General features: G+C 43.0%; 1 protein-coding gene and 1 long non-coding RNA gene across 2 annotated transcripts in view; one reads left to right on the top strand and one right to left on the bottom strand.

Moving 5' to 3' along the window:
- Positions 1 to 19,975, top strand: part of LOC111262817 (protein turtle) — a 79,721-nt gene that overhangs the window by 852 nt on the left and 58,894 nt on the right. The gene's annotated exons all lie outside the window — the stretch shown is intronic.
- LOC147753150 (uncharacterized) overlaps positions 1 to 19,975 on the bottom strand; it is an 86,361-nt gene that overhangs the window by 30,356 nt on the left and 36,030 nt on the right. The window lies entirely within an intron of this gene.

The following is a 19,975-nucleotide window of genomic DNA, read 5'->3' as shown; positions in this document are numbered from 1 at the left end:
CAATTTTGTTGAGCTCTTTCAGGTTGTACAACAACAGGTTTTAACAATAAGCATTTAAGCATGTGTCTATGCGATAACTCAAATAATTAACAGATCACTACGTCTCGATTGGGAATCAAACCATGTTACGTTATTTCCGTACACTAAACAAGTTAAGCAGAAAATTCCTATAAATGATAATGGTAAAAAATCGCCACTTCAATGGAGCGTATTGAATCTTTACCATACCTGCGACAAGGATAAGAACATGCGCCTCATGATACTCATTTGTTCGAAACGCGATCGCTTTCTTTTATTGGCTACTACATCCTCAACTGTTTCAACAGGATTCTAGGAGAAAGCAGGTTAATCGCTGATGCAACTTTTCCCCTTGCTCCCTCCGAGATATCCCTTTCCCCGACCCACCCCACCTCTGCACAGAAGTAGGCAAAGCGAAAAGAAAAATTCGCTCATAGAGCACCAGTAATCATATATACTGATCATATTCAGATTTGACACCATTGAAAAAAGCATGTGTCATTGTCTTGTATTTTTATTTGTTAGGCATAATGTATGCGTATGTTTCCTGTCGGCTGTTTAGCTCAATCATTATTAGTCAATCGAACATGTTGACTATTCAACATTATTTGGAACACATAGTAAACGCAGCTTCAAAAGATAAACAACTTGGTCCAAAGCCGATCCGTCTTTTCTGATACAAAAGAGCTTTCAGCTTCGGAGCTCGGACCTCAGCTGTGCGATAAATATGTACAATATGATGAAACGATGGAGCTGTCATAGCCAACGCACGGCGAAGTCGATGGTGGTATCAGAGCAGTTCGTACAGAACGAAGCACTAGGGGAAGTCCTCCATCCGTTTATAGAGGCATCTCCTTATTTCCATAAAGGCAAAATAGATTTTCTACTAAAAAGAGACTGCATTACTATTTCTATCAGATTTTTTGAAGTACTAACGATATTAGAAAGCTGACCTTACATATCTATTTCTACAGTCTGGATTATTTAATTTACAACTTATTACTGGATAATAGCGGCAAAATGGTCCTTCATTTAGCTGCATTTACATCTAGCATATTTTAATACTTACAGAAAAAATTTCATTCCACTATCAGGTAAATGATCTTGTTTCAATTTGGTACAGAGTTAATGAGGAAAACCTTGCTACGGTTCCTAGATGTTTTCTCAGTGACAAATATAAGCTATCACAAAGGGTGTCATTCTTGCCGGATATATCTATCACTCGATAAGCAAGACACTTACGGTAAATTAATATTTTTTTCTGAAAATAATTTATTTCAATATAATAATAATAACAACCACCAGGTTCCTGGAAAGTTCTTTTAGAGTAGCATTTCGCCTTCGCCCAATGAACGCTTGTCGAGCCACAGGAATAGATACTCAAACCATCCTCCTTAGCCCCTATATTCGCCCGTTCCCGTCATCATTATCAGTCCTAGTGTAAACCTGGTTTCGTTTCTTTTATCGTTGTGCGTCCTAGGATTATGCGGACACGGTACGAAGCTTCAGAGTTGTATATATACGTTTGTATTTTCGCCACGTTTTTGCTTAACTCAATGGCTGGTAACGCGTGAAGGGCGATGATCGTTTAATACAAGCCGTTTCCAGAGTCACAAGGAGACGGAATCTGGCTGAGACTGTGTCAATTAAACAATCGCCGAAACAAGGGAAACCGTCTGCGCTAACAAAAATAACTGCGCAGATGGGGCAAACCACCAACCGTGGCAGACAAAACAGCATGACACATGTAAGCTTAGTAGTAGTAGTACACGGTGTCCAGTTGTTCAACTCTCATACTATAGCACAATAGACGCCTTATGATATCGCGCGATGGGACTACTCTGAGCATTCACTGCTCCCTTTGTGCAGTTTACCGGCGGCCACATATCGCTTGAAAGTTTGAGCTCTGATGGAATCTCACTTTAGGCGTTTGCGGAACTGTATTACATTCGTCATTGTTGTTTCCGGTGCTTCCGAGCTCAGTACGTGGGCTTGGTCACTGGTATCTATCTCAACGCTCGGTTAGAGCGATGATCGAAGCCGCACTGATTACACCTTGTAGAGGGAAAACGTGCAGCATTCCAAGCTGACGATGGCCATATGTGCTTTAATCACTACGTTCTAGGCATACAACTACGACCAGTTGTGTGACTGAACCCGTTACGGTAGCTGTTCTAAATTATCGGACCAATTAATTTGCTGTTATTTGCTATTTAAAGGGGACAAAACCTCCTTTGGGGAGGCTGCACAGCTTCTGCGATGAAACGAGCCTCGTATCACTATATGCGTCAACTAGTTCTATCGCTAGTAAGTGTCGAATCCTTTCTATAAGATCCTGTACGGGTTTTCTTTCTGCCTAACCCTTATTATTCATTGAGCTAAACATGCTCCTTTAAAAACGTGAGCCTTTAACAAAGCTGTTCGTATATCGCGAAAAGAACAGGAACGAGGTTGATAACCAGCTAAATCGTTGAAGGCCGTGCTTCATCATAACTCCTCCTAGCTGCTATTATAACAGAAGAAGATGCCACGAGCCGATAGTGGTGATGGTAGTGTTTCAATAGTGACGGCTCTATTCCTAGCGTATGCTTGTTATTGCCTTTATACTTAGGAATAAAGTCATGAAGATAACAGGCTGCCAGTTTTTGTCAACGTCACCGCGCTGTCTTCGAAGCTTGGATACCTGCTCAGAGTGAATGGTTAATTGAGGGGTCTCTGCAAGGATGCTGGATCACATACTTTTAATTCACGTGCAATATATAAACGTTCGTTATACTTACATTCGATGTGCAACGCATGTTTATGGAAGAGCATCAAATGCAAAGAAAAATTAAAAACGGAAATAGAAATACGAAGTCTAAAGCTAAACAAAGAAATTATCTGAATTGGGATATATCATAGGTAACGAAATTCGAGGACTTACTTTAAGTTTTTAGGATTGGATTACGTACATTTAGTAGGATCTCGTTTATCTTACTGACAGCTAGGGTAACTAAACTACTATACGGCTAGGGTTTGTGGGAGAAACAAATTGCCTCGTACTTTAATTTTACTTATATTGCAAGAACATTTAATCAGCCCACAATGTAAGGCTTTCCTCTACCATGAACGAAGTTCAATGGGTTGTCCTTCAAGCCTTCTTATCAAACCTTAATCAGCTGGTCCTTATTCCCTACGCTGTGTTTTGCATTGTATTTCTACGCACTTTGTCTTCTCACTCAACATAGGTCCTGCGTCTGGCGGGCACAAAATTAGCTGGACGGGCTTGTATCCGTCGAGTCTACATATTTATTGAAAATATACCTATGTCTCTTCTGGGGGCGACGACTAAGCAGTTCTTGCGTTCTCTTTCAATACTCGATAATTTTTTCTTCAATTAGATAACACTTACATCGTTTTCATATTCAACAGTACTGCCAAACGAACGTTTCCGACCATCCGGCTAATTCGCTTATTCTTGTTGTGTATTTTTTCTTGCAAACTGGTTTCAATGTGACCTAGCTGTGACTCCAGCAACAGAACGTGGCTTCGCTCTGTGCTTAACGCCCTGTGTTCATAAGCTTCATTGCGGCCGCGCTACTAGTTTCAATATGCCCTTCGCAACATCACCGGTAAGCCCGAGGAGCTGTGTATGTATCTGCGTTTAGGCTGTTGGATGCAGCCAAGGTTAAACATGACCTTCCAAGCGGCCTGGTAGATACCAGATACGCGCTTGTTCTAGTCCTCTGTCTCGACTTTGAGCTAACTTGGCGCATGTTTTCATTTCTTTGTGCGTTGTTCCAGTTGGCTTGTGTGTCCCTATGTGTATGTATGTTAAGCCTTGGGCAATTCGATCATAATTACGACAAAGCGTGCCTGTACTCGCCGTCACCTTAGGGTTACAACCACTTTCGTCGATGTCAAATAAGCAGCCTGCTTGCCAGACCTCGCAGCTCAATAGAGTGGTTCGCTTCGATTGCTTCCTGCCATTTTCTATCCGTTCGCCTTTTGCCGCTACGTTGCAGACGCTGCCAGCATTATCGCTCCTGCCGCGTGTGGTCGACCCGGCCAAATCTTCCCTTTTTGTTGCAGCTATTGTATGTATATGTGTGGATTTCCTCAAATTGAAACAGTGTAGCCGTGTGCCTGAATGTTTCTTTCCATGGTTCTAGTAAGTTCTAGTTTTTCTTCGAAGTTGTGGCTGTTAGCTCGCTGCCTCAAATGGCCGTATAGACGTGTCGTTTTCGATAACTGCGGCTTCATTTTCAGCCGACGCACGGTCTGAGGTTAGCGACTAGGCTGCGTCTGGCTTTCTCTCAGCTACTGCTGACTCTGCTGTCTGTACATCTATCAGAAGCCGTCACCAGGTTTTTGATAAACCCCAGCCCCGTGTCCATCTCTTTTCCTCTTTGGCAGCAGGAGAAAATGGACAAAAAGCATATCTGCCTCTCTCCGGCCTGGCCGAGGACAGGTAGGCCTACCTGTACGATCCATGTTGCTCATCGAACAGGCCACCGAATGTCATGCCATCGTATCTTACCCTGCTATCTTCTTTGTTTTGCCACTACTGCTGCTCCCGCTTACGGTCGCTTCGTTTATCCACTCCGCCTTGAAACTGCCCGTATTGGTCGAGCTTCGGTTTTCGCGGTCCTCGCCGCACTCCGGTCGTCTGCTGCTGCTTCAGCTTAATAGCGGCTAATGCCGCTTCTGAGGCTCCTCTTACCTGATTTTCTTTATTCGACAGACTGAACTGCGTCGAATGCGTCTAAGCCGCGGCTTTTAGAATTCGTTCCTTTCTCGTCACCTTTAGTAGCGTTTAAGCTAAAGCAAGCCGATCAAACAGTGGCTGCGTCCGACCCAGGCTTTCGAAATGATAGGACACCATCGAGTAGTAGAACAGAGCTCATTATAAAACGTAGGTCTGAAGTAGTAGCGGCGTCTAGCGACCCTGTGGTCTACAAAGATCTCCATCCAAATGAAGGGACCGCAAATATGCATTATAGACGCGTCGATATCTATTATCATTAGCCTATTATAGCAATAGAAAATTTGATTGATCTTACACCCAGTCCAGCTGGCGTTCCTATTTAGCTGCTTTCGGTGATTCTATTTTTCCGATTTAGTTAATTTACTATTTTGCCCCAGTCGTTTGTTAATTAATTCAGTTATCCTATAATCCTGTCGCTGTGATTATTTCATGTAACATGACGTAACATGAGTTATGTTATTTAGCTTGTAGCAATGATCCCAGTTTCCTATTGAAACGTTCCAGCTATTTTCTCTATGCTCACGTCAGGGCATTTGACTTACGTCATAATCAATCAAACATATAATAAATTACTGCTTCAATATTAACAGACAGCTTCGTAGGCATGCGATTATTATACCTTCATTCAGACCTTCGTACATTAATTTCGTTTTCCTCTTACAACTGTCTAGCCATAGTAAATATATTAGCTTGAATCAATCAGTTTCTTGCTTTACGTCGGTAATTCCGTCCTTTTTGCGCACCTATTCTATTACTTTGTTCCAGTAATTCGTTATCCTGCTGCGATAATCCCCTTGCTCCGTAAGAGGAATCTCGTCCTCGTATTGGAGTATATTATTAACCTTATTACGTTATCGTAACTAGTCCGTGCCTACGTCAAAATTTCTGTCCTCGTATTGTTAATCAATACGTTGCCGCATTTGATGCAGCCAGCTTTAAAACTATCACAAGATAATCCAATAAACAATTATTGACAGTTGTGAAATAAGTCGGCCAAACGGGATCAATCTGCTCGAATTTTCACTGCGTTTTTTAGAACAAAACACTATTTCCTAAAAGTAGGACGCAGTTACGCGCAGCACACCGTAGAATAAAATATTGCCAGCCCAAAAGGTACATTAGCTCAGGGCCAGCACTCGAAGTTGGAAAGATTCGATAACCAGGTAGAGTGACAGATCAATGTATGAATTCTGTACATATTTGCACAAGTACTGCATAAAAACCGGCATCAAATGTTCTGGTTGCTCAAGCAGAGGGGCACTGGGTTGTTTGTTATGCATACATGCTATGTACATGCATACATGGAAGATCTCCTGACCTCTACACATTTAACAATATATATATAAGCTCTAAATAATAATATCTGTAATACCTTGCAATGCGGCCAGTTTAGGTGTAACTGAGTGCTGCCGTTAACGCCATTTGCGGCAGTGAAGCTTCGTCTGTCTGTCATTTGTAAGTCTGCGGTCGACAGCAGCACGGACGGGCTGACGATGCTTTGACCCACTATGCTGACCCGCTGTGGTGTCATACCAGTTTAATTGCATATGCCAAGAGAAAATACCACCGGCAAAGTTGTATGCGTTTGCTTTATTTTCGGGCGAAATGAGGAACAGCTGCTGCCCCAGGGTTAATGCTTTTACACACAATCATGTTGAACACTCTGCACACTCACTAGCGCTGAGAAATAGCATCATCACGACCGTCACTACCACAAGCACGCACACGGATAGACCCACGTACGTTAAGTTAGACCAATGGCAGTCGTGCGAGCTAACAAACGTGCGATTAGGCGGAATCGTACCCAGCCTTTGTCGATCTTTATTTTCCAGGGTATAATCAATCCTTTTATTTTCGCGCCTCTGGCAAACTGTGCGTGGCTGTCACTACCGCTGGGGTGGTAGCGGACCGACTGAGTTTGTTTACGCAATTTAAATCCAGAAAGCCTGATTGCGTGAAAAGGCACAACGAGTAACATCACTGCAAACAAGAAAGGATTTGCCCATCTTCTCTATCCACAGAATGCCTCCTTTGCACATAATCCCTTTCTCTCATCGTCTAGTTGTCGCCGCTTTTCCTCATTTTAATGCTACCATCGCCAAAATCCGTGGCAGTGAAATAGGCTAGGTTTCGGTGGCTGGGTCACCCAAACAAATGGTACTTAAGGTTGAATCTAACAAAACTGAGATGAGGGCCCAAACTAGGAACAGGAAAAGAAACAGAGCTAAGCGGCCCGGAGTGCGTCAATTGCAGACAAACGTTAGTGCCGCTTTACGAAAGCGTTAGAAGAGGGACACAATACGTTGGGGTGCCATTGGCTCTATTCGCACTTCGTTCTTATTCGCAGTCTTTTTCGCCTTTCTCTCTATTTTTCCGCGACTCCTGGCTTTCCCCGAGTGGGCTATTACAGAAGCTCTCTTTCTTCCCCGCGATTTTACGTTGGGGGGCGTGCAGCAACAATGACAACCCTTTCTCATTAGTCTACTGGTTCAACTTATGCCGGCTCTGTTTCTGGCGCTAGCATGGGCCAAAAAAAAAATGGGTTCATTGTGTGCAAATAAGTTTATCCCAGGGCACTGTAATATAGCCCGTGCTCTGACTATTGAGATACGTTGGTTGTGGTCTCTGTCGACAAAAATACTGTTTGTGACTCGTGTGTGTGTGAATGCGGAGTGGGGTAAGAAACTACCGAAGTAGTGTTCCTCAAGGGAAAAAAGCAGCAGTGGCTGACTGGGTAGCTAGGTAGGAATCAAAAGGTATCGCCGATTCTATAGGTGAGGCTTACCCTTCTTTCCTCCTCATCTGTTAACGTAACACAACTTTACAAGCGGCGCACTTTGGTGAGTTAAAAAATGCGTCATGGAACTTCTGCAGATCTCAGAGCTCGGCCTTTATGGATGCTCTGCCCTGAAAGACCCCCTATGACAGTGCTAAATCGAGTGTGGAAGCTGTAAAGAGTGATATAGCAACGTTTGATTAAGTAAAATGATATGTAATGCTAGTTATGTTCTCCAAACCCGTACGAGCTCGTACAATACACAACCTTATTTATTTAATTACGCATAACGTCCAGCAGATGGCGATGGTTGCAATTGAAGCAACGACGCTTGGTAAAAAATACATAGGAAAATAAACTATAATAACTGGTTTATTTTAGTTCGTTTATTTCGTACTATTTATCATATAGTGTGAAGTATGTATATTATGTGTATGGGTATATATATATATATAGTGGTAGGCACGTATTATACTAACTGGTGTGTAGCTATTAACGAAAAATTCAAAGATGGTCGTACACTACAAACATCATAACGCAATGTAATGTTATCGAAGAACTAGTATTGCTTTCATGGCCTATATTAGCGAATAGGAATAGCCTTTACAGCTAAAATCAAAAAAAAAAATTAAAGATATAAATATTTCGGGTAGCGAGGAGCAATGAAGCCTCTATCCATGCGGGAGGCAGATAGCACGTTTATTAAATGAGTGTCTAGTAATAGCAACAGCAATGTCTTTCTCTTGCAGCTTGTGGTAGGTAGCTGGTAGTCAGAATGGAGTGTCGCACATAATGCCACGTATATGAATGGAGCGTTCCTTAAAGGCGTCACATAGGAGCAGACTCTCGTACATTAGCATTAGTATTACTGTCTGCAGTTAATGTCCTTTTGAACATACCAAAGGAGGATCCGACTGCATGCTAACGCTTCTCTTAGTTCTTGACGCCGATCAGTCAGTAGCAGACATGTGGCCTTTACGCTGCAATTCTCAGCTGCGGGTCCCCTTGCCACTCCCATGAACAAAGCTTATTTTCGACCCAAATAGTTCCCTTTGTTTTACGTTTCCTGTTTTGTGCGCAGCAGCTCATAGTTATGTGACGCAGCCACTTCCACAATTTAGCTCGAATCTTTGTAACTTTATTACAGCATCACCTCGTTGTGCTGTGCAGTACGAAGGAAAAGATCCTCTCTACTAGACGTTTGCCAATACCGCCATAGCCATTACTTTCAAGAAACTCGCGAGCCGGCTGTTATGCTTACCATGATAACCTTGATGTGACCGTTGCTAGAACAGTCGCAGCCCAGTCAACGCAACGATCTTGCCCGAACGGCTGGAAGATAATAATGGCGGCTAATTTGGCTCGCCGTGGTAGCCTTCTTAGCTTTCAGCCATCTCGAGACCGCGGAGTGGGCGTGTTTTCAGTCCCCTTTACTGTCAAGTGTCGACTGAAGTTGGGTCGTGAGTTGCGATAGCTAAGTCTGTTCTTTTTCTCGCTTGGTAATTCGAAGGTGGAATGGATCTCTCTCTCTCATTTTCCTTTCTTCTGATACGCTTCTGCTAGCACCACCGTCTCCTTCTTATTACTTTTAGCAGCAGTGTTTTGAAATGCGAAGAGAAACCGAGCACGACTGCGCACGATGCTGCCAGCAGGAGACTGCAGACGGCCAGTGGTAGAAAGCAGTAGCAACGGTAAGCGCGAGGTGCCACCCCGTTGCTTTGCCCGATAATCAGCCAGAAGAAACTATGTAAACTTGTGCCGTGCGCGTTTGCGGCCGCAGCAGAAATCAGCGTCGGAGGAGACGATATAATATACATTGACAGCTTGCAGTGTACGTATACACATATGCTGTCGGATGCATGCAGACATTCATTGACACTGCTCGCGTTGCTCCGTGCCGTTACTCGTTGGAGAAACACGATGCATTAATTGAAAAGTTAGAGGAAGTGCAAAATAGAAGTACCAGTTTCCCAGGTCCAGCATAGTTTATTCTTTTTTATAACCTTTAGTCATCTTTTCTCTCTTCCCAAGGTTATCCTGATCCCTGGTATTTCGCTATGTTAAGTTCTGCCACTGTCAGACGCGAAATGAAGGTATCAAAACGGCGATCACACAGCCTTTTCTAGGCTCCATAAAGCGGTCCCGAAATTCGCGAGGTTAGCAACTGTCGACGGTAACGGCGACAATCGAAAGTGTGTAACATAGGAGCAGGCAGGAACATGAATCGCGGACAACGTGGTACGAAATTGCAGCGTTAAAACCATTGGCGGGAAACCCGTTTACAAATGGAAATTGCCACTGCAGCCCTATACGAAAAGGGATGAGCGGAACTGGAAGTAAAACAATGGGAACGCAACGCAAGGCTGTTTTTATTTGTTCATAGTTGTGCATACGGGCGATCGAAGGTTGACCGTGTCGATACATCTCTACCGCATAATAGTCTCCTATTCGCACTCCATAGCAACCATTTGAAATTATCCATTGATATTCCGTCTTCGATGCTTGCTAACTGATAGGCGACGAAGTTGCCGCTTGGTGGACAAAGTCGCCAGTTCGATACTGCTCCTTTTCCTGCAGCGTGTCTTTCGTCGCGCTAGCTCTTCCCGCATGCGCTTCTTGCATGCTCAACTGAATTATACAGAAGTTGAAGGGTAGTTGAAAGACCTAGCCTAACGTTCAAGAGCCCCACGCCAAGCTACATTCTCTGACATTTCCTGACCAAAAAAGAGGGATACCAAATCGCCTTTTATTTCTCCATTCAAACCGGCAATGTCGCCAACGCCCCGAACTCTACAACGCTTACTAAGTTGCCTCGAAAACTGTGGTCGCTGGTGCCATTGCTCCTGCGTGACATATCGCATACACTTACGTATGAACGAGTGCCCACCTGGAAAACCTTTCGGTACGTTCTCGTTCTGCCTGTCACTGCCCATTGATCGTTAAGTCCTTGTTATGCTAGTTGGCTTGCGAGTTGAGAGTCGCCCATCGCCTATCCATAGGTGCCTGCTAATACGATTCCACGTAACGGAGGTGCAGTGTCTTCCGCTTTCTGTTCCAGTCGTATCTGATGCAGAAACATTGCTATGATCATGACTGCTTTCTGCAGTAGTTGCTGTTAAGTAGCTGCTGGTCCCCAATAATCGTCTGCCTAGCCACCCATTCCGTCCAAGCGTCGTGAGAAGGAATCGTAGTAGCGTGCTGTGCCGTACTACTACGTCCCATCTCGTCGGCTGACACCAGGGAGCCGACTGTTGATGACCGGGTAGGCAACTGTGAAGGGCTGAGCGCATTCAAACCCACGAGCGATTTTTATGGAAAAGCGAAAAAAGTATGAAGGACAATACGAACAAGGCAGCGCACACTTCGTAAATCCCAACCTGACTGACTGCCTCTGCGCCTTTGTTTATCAGTTAATGTTCTCTCCCTGTTTAGATCGCTCCTTTATATCCTTTTTTCATCTGCCTTGTGCTAGCTATACTGCTGAGTTGAAGCCGAAGCTATACCTGCCCAAGATTCTCCAACTTTGCCACAAACTTCCTCCTCAGTAAGCTTGATATATCCTCTAAAATCCTTTAATTGTTCTGTTGCTTGCTGCCCTATCTTCGTGGGCAAATTTCTCTTTCTCTCTGTAATAATTGCCACAATGTGCTGAAAAGAGAAACAACCTCACAGTCAAAGAGTAGGAGGGTTTTCCGGTGGATCGAGTAAGGCCCGAACACAAAGAAGGAACCCAAACAAACAATAAAAGGGCCGCGTTGGTCTCATATGGAAAGTGAGAAATAAAGGTCTAGGTTGACGCGAAGTATATCTGACCGATCAGATGCTATCTGCTTCGCCGACTGTAATACGACCGTGTCGATACCTTTTACTATTTTGTCGTCCTGTTGCGTTCAGTTCCGCTAGTCCAGTGAATATCAAGGTTAAATATTATACGAGAGTAGAGGAATATTTCCCCAGGACGTAAGGCTTCGATACCATCGAAGCTTTCGCTAGCTGGCTCGCTAAGATTGAGCCCAGATCTAGAAACCAGCTAGCTAGCAGTGTCGAAGCAAACGTGTTTCTGGGTCTGTGCGCGCCTATTGGTATGTAAGTGTGAATATTGACATGAACGTACTCGCCTTCACTGATCACGGCAGCACCGCTGACAACGTTGTATAAATAAGAGGGCAACGCGTATGGCTTGTCCTTACTTATTGGAACTATTGATAACTTTCCCATATATAAGCGAGTGGGGAACCTTGGCATATTGCATACTACGTTGGTGACGACCAGATAGTAGACGATTTCACTATGGCCGACAAATGTAAACGAATTGTACCTCTGATTAAAATAAGAACGTACGCCAAGTGGCAACGCCCTATGTAAAAGAGTCAAGAAAGATGCTGACAGGCAATTATTTTACTAAGAAAATTTGCTGATATGGAAACAAAAATGGATGTGTTTTATCTTCAGACGACGCTTCTATAAATAAAATTCGGTATCTCTAAATGGAGCGCAAGATTAACAGAAACACGACAGCGGAACACTTTGCGACGTTATTAATTGATAGAATTTGTCACGTGACCGTTTCCTGAGGCGATGAAAAAACCTGTACATCACACCTGCCCATAGCAATACCTCTTATCAAAATAGGGCAATGCTAACCAATGACTTAAAATAACAATCGACATGGTGGCTTTCGAACGGGCGATAAGGTCCAACAAGAGGCAAAATTATGTGATACTCAATGTACATCCAAGCAATCATATAATAATATCATTTATCACAATTAGGCTTGCGATATAAAAGCTGCAGAAATATGCCAAGTGTTTATACTTATAAAACACAAAACAAGCCGACAACTACGTTCATTCATCATATTCGACTAGCTGTTAGCACTGTTGCTTGCTTACGATGCCGACAACACAGGTGACGAACGCCTCACTATACATCTCAGTTATATACATGAAACCATCCATGCTGGCTTCTGTGGTATTCTGCACGTGTGTACGTATACGATGCTAAATTCTCATTATTGATGCTCTGTATGTGCTGGAATATCGCGTGCGTACTCATCATTGGCTCGTCTAGCGACGGTGGCGTAGTATCAGGCCAGCATCGCTTCTGAGAAAAAGATTAACAGTAAAAGTTGCGTTAGCAGCGCCGTAGTCACTATAACGTCCCACTATATTACCGGCAAGCTCGTATACAGAAAATCATCATTCGGCATGAGATCAATCATAGACTAATATATCGTTTACATATGTACATATGAATGAGACTTTCACAGTCGACTAGAGAGTTGCAGCAATCTGGATCGAGCTTGTCCTGTGTCAGATACGTCGCCCTTAGAAATGCGACAGCGTAGTGCATTTTATTGAAATACAAACATTGCCACAACAGTACCTTTAGCGATACTTCCTTTTTATACCTATAACCACCCGTTATAGTGAATTTTGTCATTTGAAAATATTTAAACCTTTTACTGATTCACCGAGACTGAGGTAAATGGATGTTTAATTACGGTTTTTTTTTTTTATTTCGCTGCGATTCCTTCTAACGGCAAGGCAAATAACTTTAGTTTGGGGAAGAACCCCCTCCTCCCTTCCCTGTCTACGAAGATTACTCTGCGCTCATGAAGAAGCAAAACCTGTAAATGTGGGATCCGTCAAGGTCGGATACTGTAACGTGGATAGTCGCTCCGTGGTCCGCTACTGATCGTTGGTCTAATTTTAATGGCGCGGACGTGGGCAGACGTCACCCACCGTAGTTAAGTTTGTCCGTCGTTTCGAGTTCTTTAATGCTAGCTGTAGTTGAACGGTTTTTTGAACATGGTCTTATCCTATGTATTCAACAGTATATATATATTTATATATATATATATATATATATATAGTACAAGCGCATGTACCAAAATAGTTGGTTTTGACAAACATTTTTAGGCAACTAAAAAATGATCACGTACTTTGAGCCAACTTTCCACTTTCTATTCGCTCTGAGCAAACATCGTCACAACGATGTTTTGGTTATACGCCTGTTTACAGAGGGCGAACGATCCGATTTTACATGGGGCAACGTCGACGCAAGTGCAGATTATGCAGTGGCCTCTGTTATATAGTAGCTTACATTATATGATTGTGTTCCAATAGCAATGGCAGGAGTAGAATGGCCTTGAGCTATCGCAAAATTATTGGACGCGTGCTATCAGCCCCAGTGGACATTTGGAGAGCTCATTGTTTTTTTGTTTAGATGATGATATTTTTTCTATGAACATAATAATTAATTTTCTCGTTGCTATGAATTAAAAAGATAAGTTACATGCTAAATGAGATACGAACTTTCGAATACGAAATCATCGTCCACTAAGGACGGCATCCTATACTACGGCACATAATAAGTCTATTGTTGTCATACAACATACTCTAATTAGATCAATGGCGAGGTGATGTCGTAGCACCTTGAGGAACGCAAACCCTTAAGAATTGCACGATGTTTACCAGAACATTTTCGCAACACCATTTTTAGGGATCGGAAAAGCTTCATTTGTTCCCTACTTTGCTCAATAAATTCTGATAAAATGCACTACTTGGCAATGCCTCAATTAAGATTGCTTACCAAATTAATTTTCAGTGTATACGTAACTATACTTTCATTATTAAGCTTTAATTTCTTAAGGTAATATCGTTTAAGTCCGTACCATTTCCGTAAGTTTTCGGAATAGGTACGCGCATGTAACCATTGTCATACTAATTTACCTGTACAGGCCCGTAATGGCCACCTTGATATGACTGTGACATTATCCAAATTTGAACCAAATCGACGAACTACTACCATTATTGATGATAAGGCTAATGTAACTTGTCGGTTATCGGCTCTTTAATAGATCGAATCTTCTATTTCCTGTATCTTCTAGCCTTAAATTAGCTCTTATTAAATAAGCTTTGCCTTTAGAGTGCCTCTATTAATATGCTGATAAAAGAAGACGACCTCATTAAGGTCAAGTAAGGATAAATCGGAATAGGTGCGTTCCTTTGGCCACAAAATATTAATATTCTCTTTTCCCAATATAATGAAATTAACTTCCGCCCAGGTTTCAGACGAAGGCTATGTTCTTGGTACAACTCCAGCATCAACCTCAGAACACTTACGTGTTTTTACAAGTGCTTCTTATCTTCATGCTTAAAAGCAATGTCTTGCTTTGCTGATCTGGGTTGGCAACAGCAGACGCTGTAACCTACCGTAGGCGTCCGGTTCCCGCTTAAGTAGAACAGGTCTTCTACACAAGCAAGCATAATGCAAATGTTCTACTCCTTCTGCCGACGTCAAAAATGACTGTGTTTTAGCGATAACCCAGTGGGGACATTTTATCGTACAGTGTACCTTTGCCAACTTGAGATTTCCGATTGGATATCGATGTTGCTGGGCAAGTGAACTCAAGAAAAGGTCGCCTACCTCATGCAGCAAAACGGCGTTACTCTCTTTTGGGAGCTTTCGCGATATCGCGTAGAGGGTGCACCAACATTGGAAGGGGAGTCGCGCAATGGGTAATTTATATTAGCTTCTTCTTCCTAAAGGAGCTCTGTATAGAGTTCCTGCGGCAGATTTGTTTGCCCGTTTGGGCTAAGCTAGGACTCAGCTCAAGGACTGTCAGGGGGTCGTCTGCCTTTCTCTTGCTTCTGGGTTTTTACGGGGCCTCTCGACTGTCTCCGCCACGTTCGAATACCCCTGACCAATTCCACACAGAATAAAGAATTAGCTATGTACGCGACCCTGGATGAACGAATTGGTCACTGATACCCCACTAACAGGGTAGTTGTAGCTCTATTCTCCTGGCAAAAAATTGGTAGGGATCGCTCCTCTAGTTAGTTGGGCCTTAAATGCTCGATAAATAAACTAATGCAATATATATATATTTTTTCTTTTGACTTATAATTTCTAATCAACAAAGCAGCTACCTGATAAAAAAAATCCTATAATGTTTATATTATGAAAAAAATTTTCCTAAAACATTTACTCAAATTCCGTTTTGAGATCTTTTGCCAATTAGCACGTTTATTCAGTAAATTGCTAGTAAAAACCTTGGAACATTTTTATAGTTCAAGTTTGATTGATCATTACATTTTTCTGTTTTTGCAAGCGCTGTACAGTGAGTCTTATTGAACTTGCCCGGGACTTACTTTTTATAGTCGGCGGTTCTCAAATAAAGCTACACATATGTGTCCAGGGTAATCTTACGTGGCCCTTATACGTTTCTACATGTTTGCCCGTATTGGTAGCATATGTTGACAAATAACTATACTACATAGGAGATAGCCAACTGTAAAGTCGGATGCATATGCGTGCATTCCGAATCGATCCCTATATAGTGAGAAGGCGTCTATTCTATAGACCAAAACTGCGTAAGGGATTAGCTTCGGCTTCAGATTTATAGGCAGTGTCACAGCAGCCCGTAGAAGCGATAACGTCAGGTTATTTATTTACACACCTTATCGTCCTCAATGTTAATGGACTTCAGTTCACTCAAGCGGCTATACACGTTGTTAAAAAAAAGTCGAAGTGTCGACTTAAGACGAAAGACCATAAAGTGACGTACGCGTTGTGGCAGTTCTCAGACGTTGTCCTGAATCGTGGCTGAACGTAATTTTCGGAAAAGTTACACAATTACGTAATCCCTATATTTTTGACTAATAACGCACATTCATGCATGTATACAAAACGTCGGTTCGACTGAATCAGGTTAGTCTGTGTATTATTCACGGGTTCGAGTGTCGTGCAACGGTATGACAAAAATAAGTTAACATACTAGCTTCGTTACGGGCTCGTCTGAAACGAAAGACTGTAAAATCACAAAAATCAAATAGATCATCTAGAAAATTGGGAAATTCTTTACTTTTTATTAGTTCAGGCAGGCTGACGATTCGTAAGAGCGAAAATTGCGATGGCCATTCTATTCCTCGTCTAATTTTTAGCGTAAACTTCATGTGTGTGTGTGTGTATGTGTGTGTGTGTGTAATGCGTATACAACTGTTACACGCTATGTCACGTTACATCTCAATCTAGCGTGAAACCTATGTATGATAGTTCGCAGTTATCGACTGGATGTATTTGTTGTCATAAGAAAAAATATTATACATGAGGTATAAAAGTATGACGACTACTTCTCCTTTTTAATGTTTGCATTTCATTACGCGATCGAGTATAAGTTAAAATATGGCCTTGTCTGTATGCGTATTCAGGCCAATGTACACAGGTGCGGCATTAAACAAGCGTTCAAAGCATTTTTTGAACGTTTTCATTACTTTGTCACCTTACGGCTGATTCACATCTTACTCTAACTGCTTTGTCACTCCGAAGCTAATTGCAACATGTGAGAATACGTGCAAAACATAGTAATACTGGTGGTAACTCATTAATTCTTTCGCACACCGAACCTGTATCGCTTCGTCTTGCTGGGCCTACGTGCACCTGAGGACACGCATCAGCTCAGGCGGACCAAACTGAAACGCGTGTACGTTGAATGAAATTTTCCAGTTTGTAAAGGCAAAGTGATATGTAGTATCTGAGAGCGCGGCCAGAAACGCCGGTTGAAAACGATTAATATAATGTTATGTCAATGACGGTAAACTACGCTTATTTATAACACATCGGTTGCTTGATAATATATACGTATATCTTATAGTTTACAGCCTAGCCCAAAATATATTTAGATAATAAATAACAATTACACCATGTACGAAATAACCTAGGCCCACTCCAACGAAATCCGTTAAGGAACTTCAATGTTGTTTTATATAGTCTGACTAACATCACGGGCTAAAGCCATCACCATGTGCTATCCAGCATTCGCTTAGGTTAATAACATTGTGCATCCTGGTTATCTTTGCACTTATAGTCCGTATATAGCTTTCAATAGTGGTTTGGCCATCGGTTGAGCGGTCATTAAGTCGAGTTTATACAAAGGCTTGCCATTACAGCAGATAAAAGGTACGCGAAGTGCCTAACACCAAGTTTCTCCATTTTTCAAATTCTCCCAAACTCTTCTTTTGGTAGTTATTCAGACTCGTTAAGCAGAGGGCGGAGGTTTGTTCAGGCTTCTACTGACACACCCTATTCTCTTACCCGTTTCACCCAATTTCTTTGTCCTGCTACACCAAAGGGCAGGTCGTTTACACAATGAACGTTGCCTCTGGGTATGCTTTTGGTGTTTTTCTCTTTCTGCGTTAAAAAGGAAGCCGCAGGGACAACGTCAGGCAGGAGAAGGGACATTATAGTAGTACGAGCAAGTAGAACAACCGAATCTTCTTTCTCATAGGTCCATACAATGGTATGCTTACACCAGGCCAGCACAGTCGCTCCACGATGTGAAGAGAGCAAGGCCCTCTATTCTAAGCGAGAATCTTTTTTCTTCATAGCTTTTGCTAAGAGGGACCTCAGTGTCTTTGACATCGGGACGGATAGCGCTTGCATTAGTATAGTTGCGGTCCCAGCAGAGAGCGAATCGCAAAACGTCGCGGGTTTTGTTTGAACGTGACGATGTGTCTTGCTCTGTCGTTTCCGAACAAAGGGAAGGGAACGATGACTTCGTTTTAAAGCCGCGTAATGAAATGAAGTTAGCGCGGAACTAGAGAGATTCTAATGTCACTGGACCCTTATGGGAGACATACTAAAATTAAAGCCTTTAGTTTTTTAACCTCAGTTATTGAATTCAATTATTCACTTCATACGAACTAGTATCTAAACCTACATGTCTATTTTTTAACAACGCATAAACAATATATAGAATTTTCTGATTGGGCAATCATCTCTCTATCCAGCCGTCGATAGCCTTCAATCATAGCCCTTGAGTGATTTCTCCCTTCGTTTATGATCCATTAATTTGCCGCTTATTAAGCGTGTCATTAGCTCAGCTCTTAATTTCCGTTTCAGGTAAGAGTGCCCATCTTTGAATCAGAATAACACAAGCGACTTCAAAATATACCCACAGTATGCAAAAGTCGGGAAAGCTGTCACGACGCTTCGTCGTACCACACCTTTTATATCGTTGTTGTTTCTACCATCGAATCGTGTGTAGTGTAATATGGCACATGGAGACCACGTCGGTAGATTCGTAACTGATTATGTGCTCAGCTAAACGTAGAAACTTCTTTCGAATAGATGTTAGAAAAGCACAGGAGAAGACGACAAGATGCGGTTAACACGTCTATATGGATGCGTACGAAGGTATGAAACCATCCAAAGTTGTTTTGCTCCCAAAGACTACCAGGCAGCTCAAATCGACGGCTAGAAGAAGAAAAATGAAAAAAAGAGCAGAAACTTCAGAAAGAAAGGGTAAGTCGCTCGAGCGTGAGCTTGACCTTGTCGCCTGCTGCAGTGTCTTTCTGGGCTGTTCGTTTGGAGGTCAGTAGTTCCTCCGGGCTACAGATCGGATACAATTGTCGCACGGGCCCTCATAGGTGAGCAGTGCTGGCCCAACTAGCGTACAAGAATTAGATACTTCTGGGTCTGCCATTGCTGCTAGGGCTAACAGAGCTAATATGAGCTAGACCAGCAGTGAGGGGTGGCCACCGCCTGAAGCTCTTGGCAGCAGCCTACCGGTAACAGTTCTCCGCCACGGATCGAAGAGCCTTTCAGGAAGGAACCTGATCTACACCATGAAAAGTCTGCTTGCTTCCTGTGCTCTTCCGTCCTGATAGATTAATATACTGCCAATAGATGCTGGAATGTGGCTGTGTGCGGTGGCTGGTCAGCCGAGATTACAACAGTGGTTTTAGCAGCACTCGTAATGCTATCACTCGTTGGGCCGATCCTGGATATCCTGGGAATCTCGAAAAGTGACGGGAGCGGAAGAGAATGCGCATAACGAAGGAAAAAAGAGCGGAAAAGGCTGAACGATTGAGATTTAGGGCTGAGCATCATCGATGTAGCCGTAACAATGGCAGGGATGGTAGAAGCTGACGAGTGAGTATTTGTTGGTAGGTTGGTACGCCAGTGATGGGAAAAGGTTGGCGATGGTGGAAAATGCTTCCACAAGGAATAATGGTGCTGTTGCTGCCAGAATTAGTGAGTGGCTGAGGATGACTCTTGTATATGGCGTTCGGAGATTATAACCACCAACGGTCAGATGGGAATTCTTTGAGGAAGGGGAATAGTGGCAGTGGCGACGGCTGAAGCTGGAGCCACCGCAGCTTATGTCGGGCTTGGATTCGGGCAACACCGACGCCATAGTCGTCATCCATATGCGCCACATAATAAGTGGTGGCCGTAAGTGCCTAGTTTATTCCAGCCTAGTCTCATCAGTGATGCAAGCGCTACGGGAATCCAGTTTGCAAGAGAGACAGGAAACGCTACCAACCGCAAGACGATGGGCTTACATTGCAATGATGGTATTGGTGTTAGTGTTGGTACATATCCGACCGGGCGAGCAAGAACGAAATCGGGGTAAAGCATGGAGTACT

Source organism: Varroa jacobsoni, unplaced genomic scaffold, assembly GCF_002532875.2.
Source record: "Varroa jacobsoni isolate VJ856 unplaced genomic scaffold, vjacob_1.0 scaffold_703, whole genome shotgun sequence".
Classification (NCBI taxonomy): domain Eukaryota; kingdom Metazoa; phylum Arthropoda; class Arachnida; order Mesostigmata; family Varroidae; genus Varroa; species Varroa jacobsoni.
Note: the sequence above shows the minus strand (reverse complement) of the source record. Positions and strands in the feature narration are given on the sequence as shown.